General features: G+C 37.9%; 1 pseudogene across 1 annotated transcript; it reads left to right on the forward strand.

Annotated features, from left to right (window-relative positions):
• Positions 1–2,912: 2,912 nt before the first annotated feature.
• Positions 2,913–21,353, forward strand: LOC306858327 (myosin-4-like; annotated as a pseudogene). Its single transcript has 39 exons — positions 2,913–3,116; positions 3,227–3,370; positions 3,455–3,611; positions 6,551–6,578; positions 7,856–7,967; positions 8,048–8,140; positions 8,219–8,282; positions 8,353–8,451; positions 8,538–8,641; positions 9,339–9,477; positions 10,231–10,349; positions 10,799–10,948; positions 11,119–11,289; positions 12,799–13,108; positions 13,183–13,265; positions 13,345–13,432; positions 13,557–13,674; positions 14,041–14,164; positions 14,272–14,408; positions 14,677–14,932; positions 15,160–15,400; positions 15,482–15,658; positions 15,736–15,881; positions 15,959–16,049; positions 16,128–16,517; positions 16,599–16,725; positions 16,804–16,922; positions 17,005–17,201; positions 17,683–17,866; positions 18,030–18,195; positions 18,282–18,406; positions 18,486–18,794; positions 19,146–19,349; positions 19,435–19,560; positions 19,924–20,094; positions 20,171–20,275; positions 20,883–20,978; positions 21,066–21,200; positions 21,330–21,353. The product of its transcript is annotated as a myosin-4-like (transcript).
• The last annotated feature ends 3,113 nt before the right edge of the window (positions 21,354–24,466 follow it).

Here is a 24,466-nt window from a genome sequence, read left to right on the forward strand (position 1 = left end):
GACATACTGTTCTGAGATGAGAGAAAAGAGATCATTTGTGTTCCAAAGATGTATCAAAATATATAAATGTGAATCTTTCATTAACAATAACATAACTCGGGGAAGTCGTGGCCTAATGGTTAGAGAGTCGGACTCGTAAATCGAAAGGTTGCGGGTTCGAGCCTCAGGCCGGCAGGGATTGTAGGTGGGGGGAGTGAATGTACAGCGCTCTCTCCACCCTCAATACCACGACTGAGGTGCCCTTGAGCAAGGCACCGAATCCTCAACTGCTCTCCGGGCGCTGCAGCATGGCTGCCCACTGCTCCGGGTGTGTGTTCACGGTGTGTGTGTGCGTGTGTGTGTGTATTTGTTCACTACTCACTGCTGTGTGTGTGCACTTGGATGGGTTAAACGCAGAGCACCAATTTCGAGTATGGGTCACCATACTTGACAATACGTCACGACTTTACTTTACTTTTTTACTTTATACTCACTGTTTGCTGTTTTTAATAAAGTAACTGATTGATTTAATGTATTTGATAGTTAAAACGACTACAAATTCAGATTTTCGTCAACACTGTCAGATGTGTCAACTCAGGTCTGTCACTGCCGTCAGATTAATATTTTGATAATATTTGATTGATATTTTAGATTTTTTTGAGGAATTGTGAAATGTAATCTGCTAACATGACAATGAATTTTGAAATGTTAAAAACATCTTGATTGTTGTTAAAGATAAAGTGTAAGATCAGTGTAAAATATGTGACCTAAATGAACCAAACGGATAAAAAAGTCACCAAGAACTTTTAGTTCAACATCAATTTGTGACTTTAAAATCAAAATAATGTTCAGATTAATGTGCAAAAAATAAACAGAGTGTTTATTAAACACAAATATGTTTCTCTTTCAGTTAGCCACAACTCCCTTGATTTTAGTCCAATTCTCACGTCAATAACAGCTCTGCAGGCTCCTCAGCCATCTGTCACAGTATCCTTTTGGCATCCTGTGTCAAAACACACTCTCGTGACACCATCAAAGCTCACTCTCATGGGGCTATTTTTGGGATGTCACGCATCAGAGATCTCCTTAATGATCAGAAGAGAGAATATAGGTTTCTACAGGCTCTTGTATGCTGTCATTCCTCTTTGGAAGGTGTTTTTTCTGTTCACCAAATGGAGTTGTGACAAATAATGATTGTTTCCAAACATGTCTCTGTCTTCCATTGTTCAGCAAACAGGAACACACTTCACCCCTAAACTCAAGCAGTTCTAATCAAACCCTATTTGCAAATCTCTGTTAAAAAGCACTGATATTGCAATAGAGTAATGTACTTTACAGTACCTTCAGACTAAAGAGAATATGCTTGAATACAACACAATATGTCATTTTCCAAATGCTGTCCCACCTCATGGACAGTCACAATTCACACTATACAGTCACAAAACATTGTAGCCTACCTCTTGTTCCCAAATGTTTTTCCTAGAAGAGCTACCCTAAGTTTAATATTAGTTCCCTCACAGATGTAAAGGACTTGTCTTACAGTTAGTGTCCTCCACCAAGGATTTCCAGCATAAATGTCAAACAAACGTTCTCACAGATTAACACAGTTGAAGAATTGTGTAGTGCGTCAAACTGAGCTTTGCATAGGTGGTATTTTTGGGTCTGGAGGAGCAAGTGCACAGCATCAGCTGAGCATCTGTCCTTGAAAACGGAAGTGAATGTTTGGAGAAGGATTTAAGGTGTTCTTAACATGACAAACGTTGTCATTGTGCTTTATAGCTTTAGGAGTAACTGATATGATATGCAGAGAAGACCATCGCAGAAGTTCACAGGACAAGACAAAATTAGTGTATTTCCCTCTCACATGGCACAACTAGTAATTGTATTCAAGTTCTATTAAAAATCAAGAAAACATCTGAAACAGTCCATGTAAAAGTTTCATAAAAGACGTGAGTGGAAAAAGATGACTTTCACTTGAAACGGATTTGGGTGTTGAGGTGCTTGATTATGTGATGAAGCTCAACCTTTAACATATTTTCCAACTTTGAACATTTTCTTCAAGATTTTTACTACGTTTACAATACAAATTTTAATTTTAATTTTTTAATTACATTTACAATGTCTGTTATCAGTCCTGTCCTGAAGAAGAATGAATTAGAGGTTTATTATTAGAGATAAAAACAAAGGAAATGCAGGCATGCACATTTAAATCCAGATCTTTGAACATTGTTACCTGATCCTGATGGTGACACATTCAATTAGCCTTTGAATTTCCAAGGCTATAGAAAGATAAAGATAGTGTGACATGATTTAGGTTTGAATAGATTTGCATGTCCAAATACAGAGTGTGATTTCTGCTGCTCTAGCACATCTTAATAAAAGGGCACTTCTTGCTGTGCTAAGGAGACTGTCTGTCAGTTTGTGGTCACCTGCGGTAAGATCACTTTTTTCATTCAGTTTCATTCATTATTTCATACAAAAATAATTTAAAACAAATAATAATAAAAGTAAGTAGACATATTTAAGATGTACCCTAATTATTATTCTAAATTAGAGAAAGTATTGAATTGTAATTTGCTATATATATATATATATTCTGAAAAAATGCTAGGTTGTTGGGTTAGATATGGACTAATGCAACTGTTGGGTTACATTTTTACATGAAGTTTTTAACCCAAAAGTTGGGTTAGTCCATATTTTGAAAACAACCCAGCATTTTTATTCAATATATAATGTAATTTAATGTGTACATTTCACATAAAATGCATATAATATTATACAATATGTTGCATTTTCAGTGTAATCAATATTGTACTACTGAGGAGAACTATTAAAGGTATAGTCCAATTTTTTCCATTTATGTTTCTGTTCTTTCTCTTATGGTTGCATAATATTTTGACAAGGTCATTGTTGTTTTCCAGTTTTGGGACATCATGAGCAGCGATGCAGAAATGGCCCAATATGGGCCAGCTGCAATCTATCTCCGCAAACCTGAGAAGGAGCGAATTGAAGCTCAGAATCGGCCGTTTGATGCCAAGACAGCCTGTTTTGTTCCTGATGCCAAAGAGCTGTACATTAAAGGTATCATTCAAAATAGAGAAGGAGGCAAGGCTACAGTCCAGACTGAGGCTGGGGAGGTGAGACGCCAAGAAATCGGTTTAGATTGAAGATCACTTAAAACACAAAGAAATTGTAGTGAAATTGTATGGCTGCTCCACAATACAGTGACATGACATTTTCCCTGCAGACTGTGACAGTGAAAGATGAGGAATGTCACCCAATGAATCCACCCAAGTATGATAAAATTGAGGACATGGCCATGATGACCCACCTCAACGAGCCCTCGGTGCTGTTTAACCTCAAAGATCGTTACGCGGCATGGATGATTTATGTAAGGAACGCCTCAGTTCTGAAAAATGGTCAGACTGGAGCACTTTATTTCATTTTAATGAATCTCTGTGATTTGTCTCTGCAGACCTACTCTGGGCTCTTCTGTGTTACTGTGAATCCTTATAAGTGGCTGCCGGTGTATAACTCAGAGGTGGTGGTGGCTTACAGGGGCAAAAAGCGCATGGAGGCGCCCCCTCACATCTTCTCTGTGTCTGACAATGCATATCAGAGTATGCTTACAGGTGGGTCTAATTCACTATCAGAACAACATAGGGACACATTTTTAAGGAAAAACTTTATAAGCTGCTTTTTATGATGACTTTTAGTTTTACATTGTCGTGAAAACTCCCATTAACAATAAATGAAACTGTCTGCACGACAAATTTACATTTCATTGGCGCTTTAAGCTGGGACTAATTTAAACGCCTCTGAATAGCCATGATGTTCATGCGCTCAACAAGTGGTTATGATGCTCAATTTGTAAGATTTAAATATTTCATTTAAATATTGCATGAGGAAAATAGAGCCAGCCTGTCATCTGTCTACAGAAGGTTCTTGATGTGAATAAATGTAAACACCATTCTGACTGGGTGATATTCTGGTCTGCTTGATGCAAATCATAGCATTTGCATGTTATAAAATGGTACAAGGATGTCATATTTTTGTAGACCAACCCAGAAGATTGCATCACCCTGGTTCCCTCGACAAAAACCCAATAGGATTTTTTTCCACTGGCTTTTGGATTATTGCAGAAAAGAAGCTCTGTGACCAACAAAAGTATATGATTAATCTTCACAAATAAACACAACTTTTATTAATTTTGAGGCCTAAATACAAACTAACTACACCACGGTCACATGACTTCAATGTCACCATCATTAAGCTTCTGACAACTCCTTTAGTATTTATTTAAAAGAACATTTTACCTGAAAGTTGAGTTGAGAGCATGATTATAAATAAAGTCGGACTGTGAAATCAACTTGTAGAAATCACAAGGGGGGAGGGGGGTGGGGGGGGGGGGTGTTACTGATATATTTTATGTTGTAGAATAAAACGTGAAAACATCTTGAGCTTGTGTTCACCTTAGACCTTATTAACCAAAAGTCTATTTTCAAAAACCCATTGACTTCAGGATATTGGAACTGGCAGTGCTAAAATGTATGGGATGATATTAGACTCAAAATGATTAATAGATGCACGCACAATTCTACATGTACTGCATACATTTTATGCATGTATCTTACTAACCACAAACAAATGTATTTCAATTTGAGTTGGTGGAATTCGGGATTAAATGTTTATGCAGTGATTTTAACAAATACAGACATGTTTGAGCATAAAAATGTTGTGATCTGCATTAATATATCATAAATTGCTCATGCAAAAAGGAATCCGTGCATTTGTGGATCAGGTGACACATGTGCATTTATTGACATCTTGTTTGCATTAATCTTGTTCGGTTCATTTGGATTTTGATACTTCATTTTCGCAGTTTGCAGCATTTCACGACGCCCACACACACAACTACCAATGAACAAAGCCCAGTGCAATTCATTAACTTGTACACGATTTGAAAAATTCCCAAATGTGCATCACTACACTGAAACAAATGCTTTTCAGCCAGTGTCTGCAGAGTTAAGAATTACATCAATGTGCAGCATTTTGTACAAATAGAGACTTATTTTTTAATACAAATGTTATACTTTGTATTAAACTATCATAATTTGTGCATGCAGCGATTAAAATGTGCATTTGTGGATCAGGCGACGCACGTGCATTCATTCACATCTCTTCTGAGTCGATTCTATTTGATTCATTTAATTTTGAGACTTTCATTCCGCCCGTTTAGCCTAGCCCAATCCACACACACACAGCTCGCGATCCACACGCAGCTGAGCCTAAAGGGGGTTGCACACCGAACGAGAAGCGCAGCGCCGCGTCGCGCCGTGTCTTTAAAATTCGAACACATTGTTTTCTATGTGTGTACGCACACCGGCGGCGTCATTCGGCGTCTGTCCGCGGCGCCCAGCAACGACTCAGGACACTGTTCAAATTCCTGCCGCGCCACAGCGCGCCATCTGCATTGTTTTATATTAAATAACATCATATTTGTCTCAAATCGTTGTTAATACATTAGCCTATACCAAGATACCACTGCTGCTAAATACTGTACAGCTTACATTAGTTTTACAGCTTGAATAAAATGAAAACATATTAATTAAATGTATAATAAACGTAATCCTTTTAATCTTTTATATTTCTCTTGAGACATTTTTATATACGCAAAATATTACATTCACTGTCGTCGGCTGCCACCTACTGGATTTATCAGGACACAACCCTTACAACACACTTCAGGTCATTTAAATAGCGGAGTAGCGGACCGCAATGGACGACGATGTCAATAAATGCGCGTGTGTCACCTGATCCACAAATGCACGGATTCCTTTTTGCATGAGCAATTTATGATATATTAATGCAGATCACAACATTTTTATGCTCAAACATGTCTGTATTTGTTAAAATCGCTGCACAATCTTTTAATCCTGAATTCCACAGACTCAAATTGAAAGACATTTGTTCGTGGTTAGTAAGATACATGCATAAAATCTATGCAGTACATGGATAATTGTGCATGAATCTATTAATCATTTTGAGTCTAATATCATCCCATAAAAAACCATCTGTTATCCTACTTAATAATGTAAATTGGAATTTATCAAATTAATTTTCATTTAAAATAGCAATCATAAAAAACACTGGTCTTTAGCACAAATAGTTTTACTGTTTCCAGTTGTTAAAAGTACAGTTCAAAATTGACATTTTGCCATCATTTACTCACCCCCATGTCATTCAAACCTAGATTCCTTGAGCACAAAACAAGTTATCTTGAAGAATGTTGATAACCAAAAAGTTGATGGTAGCCACTGACTTCTACTGTATAGTATGAAGGTCAATGGAAGTCAATGACTACCGTCAGCTGTTTCCAGGCCAAACTGTTTATTGAATACACAGGGGTGCACAAATCAAACAGTTTGATTTTAGAACCATGCCTAACATTTTTATTTTTTTTAATTCTGACATTCGGACTGACATTCGGCAAAGACAACACTTTACTTACCAATGTGTTCTAAACAAGAAATGCAAGAGATTCCCATTATTTCTCCTGTTTTATTTGTAGACCGTGAGAATCAGTCTGTCCTGATTACGTAAGTCATGATCAATGGCCTTGACTGTGTTATAACTCTACACTCTCAAATGATAGATGATAAAGCTGGGACTGAGATGTGTCTTATGCATGTTGCCCACTTGGGTCCCACCTAATACGAAGTGCAATCCTACATGAAATCCATCTGGGCAATTAACATTGGGCCATTATGTAACCCGCGGACAATCCCATACAGAGCCCATTTTTCAGCCCATTTCAAACCCACATAGGCCCCACATACAAATGTTGACTAGGTTAAAGCTGGGACCAATATGGGTTTTGTGCATGTTGCCCACTTGGGTCCCACCTAGTACGAAGTACAATCCTACATGAAATTCATCTGGGCAATTAACATGGGGCCATTATGTAACCCGCGGACAATCCCATACAGAGCCCATTTTTCAGCCCATTTCAAACCAACATAGGCCCCACATACAAATGTTGACTAGGTTAAAGCTGGGACCAATATGGGTTTTGTGCATGTTGCCCACTTGGGTCCCACCTAGTACGAAGTACAATCCTACATGAAATTCATCTGGGCAATTAACATGGGGCCATTATGTAACCCGCGGACAATCCCATACAGAGCCCATTTTTCAGCCCATTTCAAACCCACATGGGCCCCACATACAAATGTTGACTGGGTTAAAGCTGGGACCAATATGGGTTTTGTGCATGTTGCCCACTTGGGTCCCACCTAATACGAAGTACAATCCTACATGAAATCCATCTGGGCAATTAACATGGGGCCATTATGTAACCCGCGGACAATCCCATACAGAGCCCATTTTTCAGCCCACTTCATACCCATATGGGCCCCACTTACAAATGTTGGCTGGGTTAAAGCTGGGACCAATATGGGTTTTGTGCATGTTGCCCACTTGGGTCCCACCTAGTACGAAGTACAATCCTACATGAAATTCATCTGGGCAATTAACATGGGGCCATTATGTAACCCGCGGACAATCCCATACAGAGCCCATTTTTCAGCCCATTTCAAACCCACATAGGCCCTACATACAAATGTTGACTGGGTTAAAGCTGGGACCAATATGGGTTTTGTGCATGTTGCCCACTTGGGTCCCACCTAATACGAAGTACAATCCTACATGAAATTCATCTGGGCAATTAACATGGGGCCATTATGTAACCCGCGGACAATCCTACATGGGGCCCATTTTTCAGCCCACTTCATACCCATATGGGCCCCACATACAAATGTTGGCTGGGGAGCTGTGAAGCTCCAGTTGTGTAACCGTGTAACTGTGTCATTTCCAGTGGAGAATCTGGTGCAGGAAAGACTGTGAACACCAAACGTGTCATTCAGTACTTTGCGACAATCGCAGTGTCTGGGGACAAGAAGAAAGAGGCCGTGCAAGGAAAAATGCAGGTGAGGAAAAAATCATGGTGTACGAGCAGCAGGCTTGATTTTTAAAATCAATGATATTTTGCTGAAATTTTCCCCCATAGGGGACGCTGGAAGATCAAATCATTTCAGCCAACCCTCTGCTTGAAGCTTTTGGGAATGCTAAAACCGTGAGGAATGACAACTCCTCACGCTTTGTGAGTTCAGAAGTTGTGTTGTCTTACTTTTAAGAAGTTAATTAGCATTTGTTTATCCTAAGTTGCAAATTCCAACAGGGTAAATTCATACGAATCCACTTTGGAACGACTGGGAAACTCGCCTCCGCTGATATTGAAACATGTAAGCCTTTTTGCACATCATCAAAATGATAACCACTTTCCACATGGTAACTATGTTTTTGTCCTTCAAGATTTGCTGGAGAAGTCCAGGGTGACATTTCAGCTGGCGGATGAGAGGAGTTACCATATCTTCTATCAGGTCACTACAGGCCATAAGCCACAGCTGATAGGTGAGAATGTCACACATAATGCCACATGATGGCCAATCATCTTTAAGTTCTTTTCACATTTGATCTGTTTTCTTCTTTCTCCTCAGATATGCTCCTTATCACAACCAACCCCTATGATTTCCCCACGATCAGTCAAGGCCAGATCTCAGTGGCCAGCATTAATGATAAGGAGGAGTTGGAGGCCACAGATGTAAGAAACACTCAGAAACGACATCTAAAATCTTTGTTTTACTACTAATTTCTAGGGCTGCATGAGCAATTAGAATTAAACCTAAATAACATTATGGTTTAGTGCAATTGTCAAATAAGTTAATACTGTATATGCAAGTAATGTATATATAATGAAGCTTGAACTGTGTTCAATTACACATGAGCAATTAATGGTCCAATGTCTTCAGTATCTCAGAGCGGCTCATTTCACAGTAAATGCTGCTCCACACAAACTCATCTCTGCATCTGTTCTGAGTTTGCATAAAATGTGCAAATCTTCTCATATTTGTAATGAGTAGCAGTTATAAACCAGCTGCTGTCAATATAATATTTATTTATTTATTTTGTTTTATTTCAGTTAACTAGTTATTAAGTTTTATTTTATTTTTAAGTAACAAAAATGTTTTCATGGTTTATATTAACTCTAATAAAAATAATTACAGTGTAATGTTACAATAGTAATATTTATACCATTGTTTAATATTTGTATTATTATTAATAAAATAATTATAATTATAATAGTCACACTGATATATAAAGCCCAGATAACCTGAAGCTTCAACAAAAAAAAATCACAACTGCATTTTTTATTATAAAAATCACAATTAGATATTTTTTTAATCCAAATCGTGTAGCCATAGTAATTTTTCTAAATTTGATTCTCTAAAATTTTCCAGTCAGCCATTGACATCCTGGGCTTCACCACTGATGAGAAAGGCAGCATCTATAAGATGACAGGTGCAGTGATGCATTATGGGAACATGAAGTTTAAACAGAAGCAGCGTGAAGAACAGGCTGAACCCGATGGCACTGAAGGTAATCTAACATATCGAAGCATCATTTATTTTTATAAGGCCTATGATCACTTTTGCATTCTTAATCTCCCAGATTAATATTAATCTGCTAATTAATCATTTAGCTGACTAGAACCATTAGTTCACCAAAAATGTAAATACTGTAATGACTTAGTCACACTTGTTTATTCCAAATTACTTTTCTTTTCTCTGTGGAATACGAAAGAAGATATTTAACATATCATGTTCATGCTGCTCTTCAATGAACATAATAGTGGACAGATGCAAAAATAACTAGAAAATATTATAAAAGTTGTCCAGACATATGTGCCATACTTTTCTAGTTGGCTATACAGCTTCTGAAGCCACATAATTCTAGCAACAGATCTTTTCTTCCATATTGTGAAACATCATTTGACATTTAACAAATGACATTTTGATTAAATTATGGGGCCAGAATTTGATGAATTGTACACAAAAAGATCAATATCATGCAATGAGAAAACAGATTTTAAGGTAGATTTCCATTTTATGCTGACCAGAGGAGGCTTCAATTGAAGCCATTGTTCACTTATATACTGAATAAATATGGCATGTGAAGATTCATAGCAGCAGGTTGATGGCAATGATGCAAGAAATACTGGTTTGTTATTCCCAGTTCTGGACCAACAAAGCTATAACCACAAAATCCACCAAGCCTTTGATGTCTTTCATTAAAAAGGTGACACATTTCTATGAAGTATGTAAGTATATTTCTGTCTTGTGGCTGTTGCAGTGGCTGATAAAGTTGCTTACCTGATGGGACTGAACTCTGCCGACTTGTTGAAAGCTCTTTGTTATCCCAGAGTGAAAGTTGGGAATGAATACGTCACTAAGGGGCAGACCGTTCAACAGGTATGTGCTTAATATTCTTGCATCTCTGCTTCAGCGGCATGTGAATTCAGCACTTTGATAATGAAAGTCGGGGGAAGTCGTGGCCTAATGGTTAGAGAGTCGGACTCGAAATCCAAATGTTGCGGGTTCGAGCCTCGGGCCGGCAGGGATTGTAGGTGGGGGGAGTGAATGTCCAGCGCTCTCTCCACCCTCAATACCACGACTGAGGTGCCCTCGAGCAAGGCACCGAATCCTCAACTGCTCTCCGGGCGCCGCAGCATAAATGGCTGCCCACTGCTCCGGGTGTGTGTTCACGGTGTGTGTGTGTTCACTGCTGTGTGTGTGCACGTTGGATGGGTTAAATGCAGAGCACGAATTCCGAGTATGGGTCACCATACTTGGCAGTATGTCACTTCACTTCATGTTTACAGGATCTTGTCAACACTGTACTATATCTATTAACCCTACAGGTCATGAATTCTGTGATGGCTTTAGCGAAGTCCGTCTACGAGAAGATGTTCTTGTGGATGGTTGTCCGAATCAACCAGATGCTAGACACCAAGCAGCCTCGCACTTTCTTCATTGGAGTCCTTGACATTGCTGGATTTGAAATCTTTGATGTGAGCCACGCGTATTTGATAATTAATGTGTCAGGCTGTCACAGCTGTGGGAAGCTTTGATAATGAAAATTAAATAAGAATTCTTTAATGCGTCTTGACTCATGAAAGTTAAATTGTTAACAGCTCAAGTGGATGGCAAAATGATTCATAGTTTGATTGTTCTGAATTAGTTCAATAGCCTGGAGCAGCTGTGCATCAACTTCACCAATGAAAAACTGCAACAGTTCTTCAACCATCACATGTTTGTGCTTGAACAAGAAGAGTACAAGAAGGAGGGAATAGACTGGGAGTTCATAGACTTTGGAATGGATCTGGCCGCCTGTATTGAGCTTATTGAGAAGGTAGGCCATCTCTGGAAATGAATAGTACTCACAAATGTGTTTTTCAAATTATGTTTATTCTCCCCGTATCAGCACTCAGTCATGCCAGTAGCCTATATAAAGGTGTTTTATTCTACAAAATTGTGGTCCCCCTCATCACATCACCAACCAAATACTACTTACTTTAATTTGAGTGTGAAAATTACTTTTGGGGTCAGATTTGAAATTAAATCCATATATTTTTCAGGACAAATGTGTTGAGGTTTGCATTCTTCAACCCAAATGGTTACATAAACATCAACAAAATGCAGTTTAATTGTTTCAAATATAATATTTAGAATTCAAATTGTTGACTTTATAAGACTTACATTGTTAGTTCACCCAAAAATCTATATTTGTTCAATCAAACACTTGTTCTAAACATGTATGATTTGTTTTTCTTCTGAACACAAAAATAAGAAATTCTGAAGAATGTTGGTAACCAAACAGTTGATGATAGCCATTGACTTCCATAGTAAAATCACTAGAAAATCGGTTTCTTTGTGATGCTGCATTCATGCTGATAGAGGCCAGTATAAAGTTCACCACTGGGGAAAAAAGAAGTGTGCAAAATAATAATAATAATAATAATAGTAATAATAATAATAATAATTTTAATGTGTAGCCAACTTAAAATCTTAAAATTCTGTTTTAAAAGAGATTACTTGCAGATAATTTAAAAGAAATGAAAAGCCAGGTAAGTGTACTTAAAGAGAGCACACATTCATGACTGCACTGTAAAAAATGACTGTGATTTTAAAGGTAAAAAACTGTGAAAATGCTACAGTAAAAACCTGTCAAATGGTTAATGGTAAGTTCCTGTAAAATTTACAGGGAAAAACCGTAAACTGATTTCCCTGAATTCCCTGCACTGCATTTCAAATTTTGTTTGAATTTGATGTTTTTTCTTTGAAATAACTATGTTTCTTCTTAACTATAACTATGTTTAGTGCTTGTGTGAATGACACTGTGCACCTTCTATATATGTTATTATTTAAAAGCTGCTTGTGATGGGCTTTGGTTCATCATGTGACTTTCTCATCATCACCTGCATTTGGTGGTTATCAGTGTATTTCAAAGGTACAAAACAGATTTCAGTACTTCAATAGGTTGGTATAGTAACATTATATCAGTTAGTGAAATTACGGTATTTAACTGTAAATTTAAGTTAAAACCGTAAAACCTAAAATGTTGTTACCGTATTTTCTTATGGTAGAATTCCGGCAACCAAAGCTGCCGGTTTTTTACCATAGATTTTACGGATTTTGTTTTTACAGTGTGCATTTCTTAACACACTTGTAAAAAGTCTTGAAGTTTAATTTGTGATTTGGAAATCTGATTTTAATGGCCCAAATTATATAAAAAGCACAGTGTTTTATCTTCTCAAGATTCCATCAGGTTGAAACATTGCACTTCTTGAAAGTAGTGAATAACATGTACCAAATCCCATTTCCCAGTGTACACTTATGACTTAATCATTTTGTCTGCCAGCCAATGGGAATCTTTTCCATCCTTGAAGAGGAGTGCATGTTTCCAAAGGCAACTGACACCTCCTTCAAGAACAAGCTGCATGACCAGCATTTGGGCAAGAACAATGCTTTCCAAAAGCCCAAGCTAACCAAAGGCAAGGCTGAAGCTCACTTCTCCTTAGTGCACTATGCTGGAACCGTCGACTACAATATCTCCGGCTGGCTGGACAAAAACAAGGACCCGTTAAACGAGTCTGTTGTTCAGTTGTACCAGAAGTCATCAGTCAAGCTGCTGGCTCACCTGTATGCCTCATTTGCCTCTGCTGAAGGAGGTAAATCATTCTGAAACATTAGACGTAAAGCCAAAATGATTTAACCATCAATTTATCACCTTTTTGTTCCAAAGAGGCCAATAATGGAGGAGCAGGAGGCAAAAAAGCAGCCAAGAAGAAAGGAGGCTCTTTCCAGACGGTCTCAGCTGTTTTCAGAGTATGAACACTGAGAGGTTTTATACTTCCTTTCTGCTTGTTAGTATTTGATATGACATGGATTATTTAACTTCTCACAGGAAAACCTGGGCAAGCTAATGACCAACTTGCGAAGCACACATCCTCACTTTGTACGCTGCCTGATCCCCAATGAGGTGAAAACACCAGGTACATGAATAAGACTGAATTCAGCACTGTATTTGATTGAAATGTTAAAAAATAATATTATATGACATGTTTTGTTAGTCAGTACAAAATAAATGAATTCTATTTTAATCATTGACTCATACAGGGATAATGGACAACCATTTGGTTATCCACCAGTTACGCTGTAATGGCGTACTGGAAGGCATCAGGATTTGTAGGAAAGGTTTTCCAAGTAGGATCCTTTATGCTGACTTCAAGCAGAGGTAATTTAATGAGAATAATCAGCACATTTGCTTTTATATTATTATTACCACATGGTTCTGTGGAATATATTCTGTGGTCAAATATACATTTGCATTATGACTATAAACTTGTATAACTGACAAATGTCTCAGCCAACTGATTTTCCATATTATAGCTCTTTCATAACACACAATTCCATAGTCTCTTTCTTCTCTCATAATACTAATTTCAAATTCAGATCAATAATTAATATCCATTTATTTGGTATTTAATTCTGTAATAAATTGCTACACTGTATTGCATTTTACAACAATGACCACTTACTATACACTTTCCCATATGTATCTAAGATTTATGATCTAACATCTATAATCTCATGGTCACAGGTACAGAATCCTTAACGCCAGTGCGATCCCTGAAGGACAGTTCATCGATGGAAAGAAGGCTTCTGAGAAGCTTTTGGCATCAATTGATGTCGATCACACACAGTATAAGTTTGGCCACACAAAGGTCACACAAATTTGTCTTCTTAATGGCCTCAATCTGTTATCAGTTGTGAAAATGTTATTGTAAACATTCCTAAACTATTACATACTGACACTTAATTCATCTAACAGGTGTTTTTCAAAGCTGGCCTATTGGGCACATTAGAGGAAATGCGAGATGAAAAATTGGCATCATTGGTATCCTGCATTCAGTCCTTATGCCAAGGATATCTCATGAGGAAAGAGTTTGAGAAGATGTATGCTCAAAAGTAAGTTTTTAGGAATCTCAAATGTCTCAAATTATTTGCCAGTATGCTATTATACATCTTTCAGATGTACATCAGTGTCAATGAGATCTTTTTATATTTTGAGTCCACAGTCCACAGTTTTTATTTTTTTAATTTTTTTATACATTAATTTAAACTAAATCAAAATGATAAATGTTACATTGGTAACTAGCTTTAAATAGTTTGTTTATACTGAATAAAAAATGGCTTTAATTTTAGTTTGCTATAATAAACCTGATGATTTTTCCAGAGATGCAATTTACACTTTGCAATACAACCTCCGTGCATTTATGAATGTAAAACACTGGCCATGGATGAAGCTGTTTTATAAGATAAAGCCTCTCTTGAAGAGTGCTGAAACAGAGAAGGAGATGGCCACCATGAAGGAAGACTTTCTGAGGTGCAAAGAGGAGCTTGCTAAAGCCGAGGCCAAACGCAAAGAGCTGGAGGAGAAAATGGTCTCCTTGACACAGGAGAAGAATGATCTGCTCTTACAAGTCCAAGCTGTTAGTGATTGTTCTTCTAAGCTCCTTTTCTTTAATGTGTCTTTTAATATTTATATTTGTTGGAGCATGGCCTAATGATTACTAAAACGTTGAGCTGTGGGTGTCACAAGTTCATAATCATTTCCTAACCCTTTTCTTAATATTACTTTAGGAAAAAGTAACAAAAAGCAAATCTAATGCTACACTATTAACAATTTAAAGACCCCCTCATTTGACTGTACTCATAGGACAATGAGAATCTCATAGATGCTGCAGAGAGGTGTGAAGGGCTGATAAAAAGCAAACTCCAGCTAGAGGCCAAGCTGAAAGAGCTGACTGAAAGACTGGACGATGAAGAAGAAATCAATTCAGAGCTGACGGCAAAGAAAAGGAAACTAGAGGATGAATGCTCTGAGCTGAAGAAAGACCGATGATCTGGAGCTCACCTTGGCTAAAGTGGAGAAGGAAAAGCATGCAACTGAGAATAAGGTTTGAATATCCTAATGTATACATACTTGCACACCTTAATCTTATTATCAGATTTGATGGACAAACCATGGATTTGCACAGGTTAAAAACCTTACAGAGGAAATATCTAGTCAAGATGCAAATCTTGCAAAGCTAACAAAGGAAAAGAAAGCCCTCCAAGAAGCACACCAACAAGTTATTGATGATCTCCAGGCTGAGGAGGACAAAGTCAATATTCTGACCAAAGCCAAAACCAAGCTTGAACAACAAGTGGATGACGTGAGTATGGCAATCACCAAAAATGCTAAATATAAGAAGCTTATTTGACAGTTGTACTCTAATACTCTTCAAATTAGCTTGAAGGTTCCCTTGAGCAAGAGAAGAAGACACGAATGGACCTTGAGAGGGCAAAGAGGAAGCTGGAAGGGGATGTGAAAATATCCCAAGAGTCCATCATGGACCTGGAGAATGACAAGCAACAACTGGAAGAGAAACTCAAAAAGTAATATTTCTGATAAGCATTGAAAAACATGTATCATTAACAAAGTGTATTAACCATTTCTAAATTCCTTCTTCCAGAAAAGACTTTGAGATCAGCCAATTGTTAAGCAAAATAGAGGATGAGCAATCAATGGGTTCCCAGCTTCATAAGAAGATAAAAGAGCTCCATGTAAGCTGTTTTTGTTTGTTCTTCAATAACTGTGAAAATATGAAAAGGATCATTATTGTACCTTCTTTCCCGTCTAAGGCTCACACTGAAGAATTAGAAGAGGAGATTGAGGCTGAGCGTGCAGCTCGGGCCAAGGTGGATAAGCAGAGAGCTGATCTCTCCAGGGAACTTGAGGAGATCAGCGAGAGGCTGGAAGAAGCCGGTGGCACCACTGCAGCTCAAGTCGAGATGAACAAAAAACGAGAGATTGAATTGCAGAAGCTGCGGCGTGATCTCGAAGAGGCCAACCTACAACACGAGGCCACTGCAGCAACCCTACGCAAGAAACATGCCGACAGCATGGCAGAGCTCAGAGAACAACTCGACAATCTCCAGCGAATCAAGCAGAAACTGGAAAAAGAGAAGAGCGAATGCAAGATGGAGATTGACGATCTAACAGGCAACTTGATGGCCATAGCAAAAGCCAAGGTTTATAGATTTCTTCATTCTGCCAATGCTGACACCTAACAGGGAAATGGCATTGTCTAACAGTATATCTGTAAATGACAGGTTAACCTGGAGAAGATGTGCCATAATCTTGAAGACCAACTGTCTGAAGTGAATAGCAAGAACGAGGAGAACATGCGTCAAATCAATGACCTTAGCTCCCAGAAAGCCCATCTCCAAAGTGAAAATGGTAGGCAGTGATTTCACTGATAACAATTAATTTTATGTGCTATTTGTTGCAGAGCGTCTGACTTTGTTTGTTCAACAGGTGAGTATTCTAGACAAATTGAGGAGAAGGATAGTCTCATTTCACAGTTGATACGGGCCAAACAGGACTTCACTCAGCAAATCGATGAACTGAAGAGGCAGCTTGAGGAGGAGTCAAAGGTGATGAAATGTTCAATATAATATGGCATCAGAGCTAGCAAAGCAACATGTGCTTTTGAACTCTCATAATCTATCCTTATAGGCTAAGAATGCTCTAGCCCATGGCTTACAATCAGCACGTCATGACTGTGATCTCCTGAGGGAGCAGTTTGAAGAGGAACAGGAAGCCAAGACTGAGCTTCAGCGAGGGATGACTAAAGCCAGCAGTGAAGTAGCTCAGTGGAGAACCAAATATGAGTCTGATGCTATTCACCGCACTGAGGAACTTGAGGAGGCCAAGTAAGACAAGCATGAGTTTGCAATTTAAGGTTGAACCCAAGTAGGGTGTGTTCCTGGGTATCTCAATTTCTTTTAGCCCTGGAACAACTTTCCTGTCAATCAGATTTTACATTCTTATAAACATTCTTATAATTTTCCTATGATTTCAGGGGCTGGTTATGGTAAGTGATGTGATTGTTTAATATGAATGCTATTCCATGACTAAGGCTATCAACTGAGGCACAACTGAGGCACTATACTTGGCTTAATGACATCAGTTCATGTTAACACTTGTCTGGAAAACGACTCTCCCCAAACTTAATTATATTTATGAATACATTTCAATGGTTTGCAAGAATGTTCAAAACCACATTAAACCAACTTGAGTACAAAGATGTTCCTAACTATTTGGCAATTATAGTTTAAACTAGATTTGAAAAACAAATTCCCTTTTTTTTATTGTGGACACCCATATATGTCATTGTCCCATTAATCTTTGCAGGAAAAAGCTTGTTCAGCGCCTCCAAGAAGCAGAGGAGCAAATAGAAGCAGCAAATGCAAAGTGTGCGTCACTGGAGAAAACCAAGCAGAGAATACAAAGTGAGATGGAGGACGTTATGATAGATTTGGAAAGGGCAAATAGCTCAGCAGTGAATTTAGACAAGAAGCAGAGGAATTTTGATAAGGTAAATAAAACATTGAATCATTCTTTTGTAGTTCTTACCTGAAAATCTTTACCTGTTACATGAAACAGAACAATACAATTGAATTTCGGACCTTCTGAAATAGAGCCACCATAATAAGCAGATGAGATTCTTGGTAAAGTGTCTCTCTATTCTGACTTCGTAGGTTCTGGTTGAATGGAAGCAAAAGTATGAAGAGTCACAGGCAGAGCTGGAAGGTGCTCAGAAAGAGTCTCGATCACTGAGCACTGAGCTCTTTAAATTAAGAAACTCTTATGTGGAGACTTTGGACCATCTGGAAACTCTTAAACGAGAGAACAAGAATTTGCAGCGTAAGTTGCTGACTGGGTTGATGCAACAAAGAATATTCTAAAATATACCTAAAACATGATCTATTTATATTATATCTCATACACAGAGGAAATCTCAGATCTCACTGAGCAGAGAGGTGAGACTGGAAAAAGCGTCCATGAACTGGAGAAGGCCAGGAAGCAAATGGAGACAGAGAAATCTGAGATACAATGTGCACTAGAGGAGGCAGAGGTAAAGAGATATCTAATAAGTTCATAGACTGCATACAGGAAAGGTTATTGCTCCAAAAATGGATCATGATATGTTTTAGGCATCTCTGGAACATGAGGAATCTAAGATCCTCCGCGTACAGCTAGAGCTCAACCAGCTAAAGGCTGACATGGAAAGAAAGCTGGCCGAAAAGGATGAAGAGATTGTACAGCTCAAGAGAAATACCCAGAGAGTCACAGACTCCATGCAAAGCACTCTGGATGCTGAGGTGAGAAGCAGGAATGATGCCCTGAGAGTCAAGAAGAAGATGGAAGGGGATCTCAATGAGATGGAGATACAGTTGGGCCACGCCAATCGCTTGGCTGCGGAAACCCAGAAACAGCTACAAAACCTTCAAGGACAACTCAAGGTGACTTGATTTGAAATCATTTGATAGTAACTGACATTGGAGCCATGACTTAGTAGTTAGTGGATGAAGCTTTGAGATGAAGTTCATGTTGTTTATCCAGGTTCCACAAGTATTCCAAAGTCTGTAACATGTCCCAATTCCATTCTATTACATTCTTGTAATTTTCCACTCAGTTTGTCTAACTGGTGGTGAGGGTACAACTGGTCAACCAGCATTGGTTTGTTTCTCACCAGCAGGTTTGTCTACATGGGAACTTGGTTGATCCAGGTTGTCTTTTTGATTAGGCTAGTTAAGAAACACAACATATGCTGCTGAGCAGTGACTAATCTGATTGGGTCCATGTCTCAACAGGATGTTCAGCTTCACTTTGACGATTCTCTCAGAGAACAGGAGGACATGAAGGAACAGCTAGCAATGTCTGAACGCAGGAGCTTGCTGATGCAGGCTGAGATTGAAGAACTGAGAGTTTCTGTGGAACAAACTGAGAGGAGCCGGAAAATCGCTGAGCAGGAGCTGACAGATGCCAGTGAAAGAGTGGGACTCCTGCATGCCCAGGTTAGCAATGCCAGTCTAGAATCGTAGCTTTGAAACAAAAATACACCAATCTTTTATAAAGTACCATCTACCTCCACTTTTTCAGAACACTAGTCTTCTGCACACCAAGAAAAAGCTTGAAGCTGATATTTCCCAGCTCCAGAGTGAAGTGGAGGACTCTGCTCAAGAGTCAAGTAATGCTGAGGAAAGGGCTAAGAAAGCAATAACTGATGTAAGTAGATGACAACGTAATAGTGCTAATAGATAAAGAGGTGCTCTTTGTTTTCAACTACAAATGTTCATCCACAGAATCAGCTTTATGTAAAGCATTTCCCATTCTCACGTAAGATAAAGTTTGGTTCGTAGGTCTGTTGGGTCAGTTTCTTAACATAACCAAACTGCTCCAGAGTATGTTTCATCAGGCCAAGACTTGGACCAATTGTTTTGGTGCAGATCCAAGCATATTGTGTTCATATGTGTCTAAACAAACCGAACTGAGGGAGAAAATTCACCGGGTTCCAAAACAAATGCTTCAGGTGTAAAAATGTTCCATTCTGAATGCATTCACTAATTTCTGTTCTTACTTCCCTCTAAGGCTGCAATGATGTCGGAAGAGCTCAAGAAAGAGCAGGACACCAGTGCACACCTGGAGCGAATGAGAAAGAGCCTGGAGGCCACAATTAAAGACCTGCAGAATCGTTTGGATGAAGCAGAAAACTTAGCCCTGAAGGGTGGGAAGAAACAACTCCAGAAACTGGAATCCAGGGTTCGTTGGTGTCTGGTCAAACAAACACATGGATCATATGAATGTTTTCTGTACTACATTGTTGCCTGTTGTCCAGGTTCGTGAACTGGAGAATGAGCTGGATGCTGAACAAAAGCGTGGAGCTGATGCTATCAAAGGCGCTCGTAAATATGAAAGAAAAATGAAGGAGCTTACCTACCAGGTATGCAGTAGACATCTGTACTGCAGGTTGTCCAGTAAGATTCAAGATTCAAGATTTTTTATTTGTTACATACACAATTATACAGAGTATAACCAGCAGTGAAATGTAAGTCAGGTCCGCTCCAAGGACAGTGCAATTATATAGAATACAAATATTAAGAAAACGAAAAGTAGAAAAATAAAAGAATAAAATAAAAGATAAAAAATATAAATATAAATGTGCAGGACAGTATGTTGTTGACTTAAATAGTAATAAGAGGAATGTGCAAAAGAATGTGCAAAAAGTTGTACAGGGTATTTAAATAGCAGCAATATGAGGTAGAGAAAACATATGAATAGCTTATTGATATAGTGATATTTACATGGAGTCAAGTGATGCTATGACACAGAGTTAGAGTTTAGGAGCCTGATGGCCTGGGGGAAGAAGATCCTCCTAAGTCTCTCAGTTTTTGCCATCAGGCTACGGAAGCGCTTACCAGATGGAAGCAAAGTGAATAGACGGTTACCAGGGTGATTTGAGTCCTTGATAATTTTGACAGCTCTGTTTTTGCAGTGTAGATAAATATTCGCAGTAGATAAATAAGTGACAATATTGTTTTTATATGTAGTCTGAGGAGGACAAGAAGACAGTTAACAGACTTCAGGATCTGGTAAATAAACTTCAGATAAAAGTCAAGGCCTACAAGAGACAAGCAGAGGAGGCTGTAAGTCAAAATACATCCATCTGAATTTATAAACGCTCAACTCTGTAAAACTCAGTGAGTAGTTGCATATAATATGTGCTTTAATAGGAGGAACAAGCCAATGTCCATCTATCGCGGTGGAGGAAGGCCCAGCATGAGCTTGAACAGGCCGAGGAGAGAGCAGACATGGCTGAGTCTCAGGTTAACAAGATGAGAGCAAGGAACCGGGATCTGGGAGTAAAGGTCAGTGTTTGGATCTCTTGAGCTGTTTGGTGAGCCCCACCAGTTGCTTTTTATAATATGCACTGCAGTGTGGGATGGAAAGTTGTGGGAGATTAAGAAGATTAAAATATTTTTCCTCTTTGTAAACAGGGGCAAGAAAACCGAATGGAGTAAAGGATTCATAGTCCATGTGTCTTCAATTAAAAGTAGTAATAAAAGCAGCATGTCTGGAACAGTTCTAGGTCACTAGTGACAGATTTTCTTTTCATTAGGCTAGACCATTTAATGCTAACATTAACTGAAATGTTTGTAGATATTGACTTTGTTACTTCATTAACAGTGCTTTGTGGGACTGGGCATTCACTGTTCTTTTGGCACTTTTCCTGTTTCCATAGCAACAGGAACCTCTCTGGATCTCTTTGGATTGTGGGTAGTGTAGTTTTTCACAGGGAACTGCTCAATTAAACTTTTTTTCTTTTCAAAATCACACTTACTTTATGTGTAACTTGCTAAGCAAATGCAATCAGCAATCATCTCTACAAAGAATATAAATAGGGTTTTGTTCTTGGACAGCAGGGCTGATAAATACTAAAATAACTATAGTATTAGATTTGGTCATGTTTTAATCAACCAACTTGTTAGAATATAAGAGTAAGAATATGCTTTTGCCCAATCATTTCAGCCCACTTTTTAAAATTATTTTATATTGTAAACTGACACACTTGTCTCTGGAAAACTGTTTGCATGATGTTTATTTAAGAATTAACTTTTGGTTGTAATTTTATCAATTGGATTATTTAAAATGCATTACATATTCAAAATTCATACTTACTGTACACCATGACTTACAAATTATTATAAAAGCAACTGAAACACCTGGCCAATGACCATAATTGTCATCAGATATCCCCTATACTCATTTCCTTGCCCTTTGTGTTGCTTGTGCAGTGGACGCTTGTGCTTTTTTAAATAATTCTATGAATAATTAAAAGGAGCAGTCCAATTTTTGACATGAAATTCAGATCCATACTACAGTGTTTTAATGGTTACTTTGCAGAATGGTATTAGACATAAACAAATTTGCATGATCATTCGCAAACATACTAAAAAAAGTATTCTTTATTATGCAACCCAGATTTTTTTGCAGTTCTTGCACATATCAAACAGATTGCACAGCGGTAAAAATGCTGAGCGGAGACATTTTATATTCACACAGAGAGGAGATTTTCAGTAACCCACTTTGGATCTTGACCTCTATAGGGACTATGTTTGAGACTTGGGAAAATGGCTATATTTATCATGACATTTGATGGTTCTGCCACACATGTTTTATTTAGCCTTGAAATCTAATGAGACTTTTCACACACACACACACACACACACACACACACACACACACACACACACACACACACACGAAAACACACAACAGCAAAACGTTATACATTTATGTCATTGTTAACAGCTGCTGATGTGTTTCTTGAAGACCTTTCTCTTTGGGATACCTTAGAAAGGTTCTGACCAGAAAAACAAAAAACAAACAAAAAAATGTCATTATTACTGTACATTAGTCAAATAATGCTACAAATGTGTTATTTTAACTCTTTTAAACCTATACAAAAAATGTAGGGAAAATACTGCACATAAAACCTCAAGAATGATGAATTTTATCTTATACCATTAAAACACTTGAAGTTGATGTTACCTTTATAAGTTCCAAATGTTGCCTTTATATGTGTCCCACTTGTATGAAGTGTGGTCTATATCAATAAATTGAAGCAATTTGTCTGCAGCTTTCTTCTTGTTTATCTTGTTTGATAGGAATATGAATTTAAGATGGGTTAGATAAGGTGAAACATACATGTCCACATCTGCATGATTTGAGAACAGTACATTTATAGACTGCTGCTTCTCAGATTAGACACCAACTTGTTCTGGGTTACTTGCCACAAACTTTCAGATTTGTGTAGAACAGCACAGATGGTCTGTTAGCAGTCAGTTGGGCGTCGCATGAGGCTGAAACTTAAGACCGATAAGTTTGGAAACTTCCACTTTCTTGAATCTTCCCACTTCTAATACCTGAACAATTTTAGTTAACTGAAACAGAAGCAAATATTAGTTTGTGTGTTTGAAATGCAATGTATTACACCCAGAATGATTCAAAAGCCATTAAATATTCTAGAGCTTCATAATGTATCACTCATATTAATAATCAAGATTGCATCTAGCCAGAGAGCATGGTGAATTACACCCACATGGAAATGACCGGCTTGTCTTCATTGTGCGAGTGGAATACTCATTTACCGCCTCACATACAGCACAGACAGCAGTTTCCAGCTCCACAACACGCTCAGTTAAAGGCTCGTCGCTTTTCTCCAGATTATATATAAAAGTTGAATATTATGAGAGCAAGCTATCTGTGTGAAGAAAAAGTGAAATGTGAAAATGACTGCATTTGTTATCACCTTCATCTTCACATTCATGATCCCTGTCAGCTTGTAAATGCTGATTGTGTCTTTTTTTTCTGATAAATGAGTAAATAAATGTATAAAATAATGTAAATAAGAAATACATACATACATGGCTTATTCACTGTCAACTCAACCAGAGGTCTTTTGTCAACATTTTTATCAGAAGAAAGGTAAACATGCATAGCGATGAAAGCCATTTGTATTATGTCAAGGATGTATATTTACTGAGTAACCCACTATTTTGTAGAGGGGGGCCAAAACGACATTTCACATGAGATTTGGAGTTTTGTAAACATGACTTTTGGAAAGTTGGCAGCATCATTATTTTATTTTTACACAGGGATTGGTAGGTCTGTTAATAAAATCTGTTAAGTTTAGCTATCTTCGTTTCATTATAATCCAACAGTGACAGTTCAAAATGGCAAAAAGAACTTGTTTTTTTGTTTGTTTGCTTTTTGCCTCAAGTTTGCATGCCTGTAAATCAAAGATTCTGCTGTAATCAAAGATATCTTAATATCCTTTTAAATTCTGGTTCTTAACAAACTTTCCTTGTGGTATCTTCATTTTAAAGGCCCTCTATGGTTTAGAGATATGGAGATCTTAATGCGGCTCCATGAATAAATTGGTAAATTGTTCACCTTTTTGTTGGTCAAAAAACAAATGTGGGTCACTTTGCATTCAGCTGATACTTTTTTTTTTTAAAGAGGAATATCTAAAGAACAAATATTGTTAAAACTAGAAAATTATTTCTTTTTTCTATCAGCTTAGTTGCATAGAACATACCTGTCTAAGTGCCATAAATATTCTCTATCTAAA

This window comes from Barbus barbus (assembly GCF_936440315.1).
Source record: "Barbus barbus genome assembly, chromosome: 3".
In the NCBI taxonomy this organism is placed as follows: domain Eukaryota; kingdom Metazoa; phylum Chordata; class Actinopteri; order Cypriniformes; family Cyprinidae; genus Barbus; species Barbus barbus.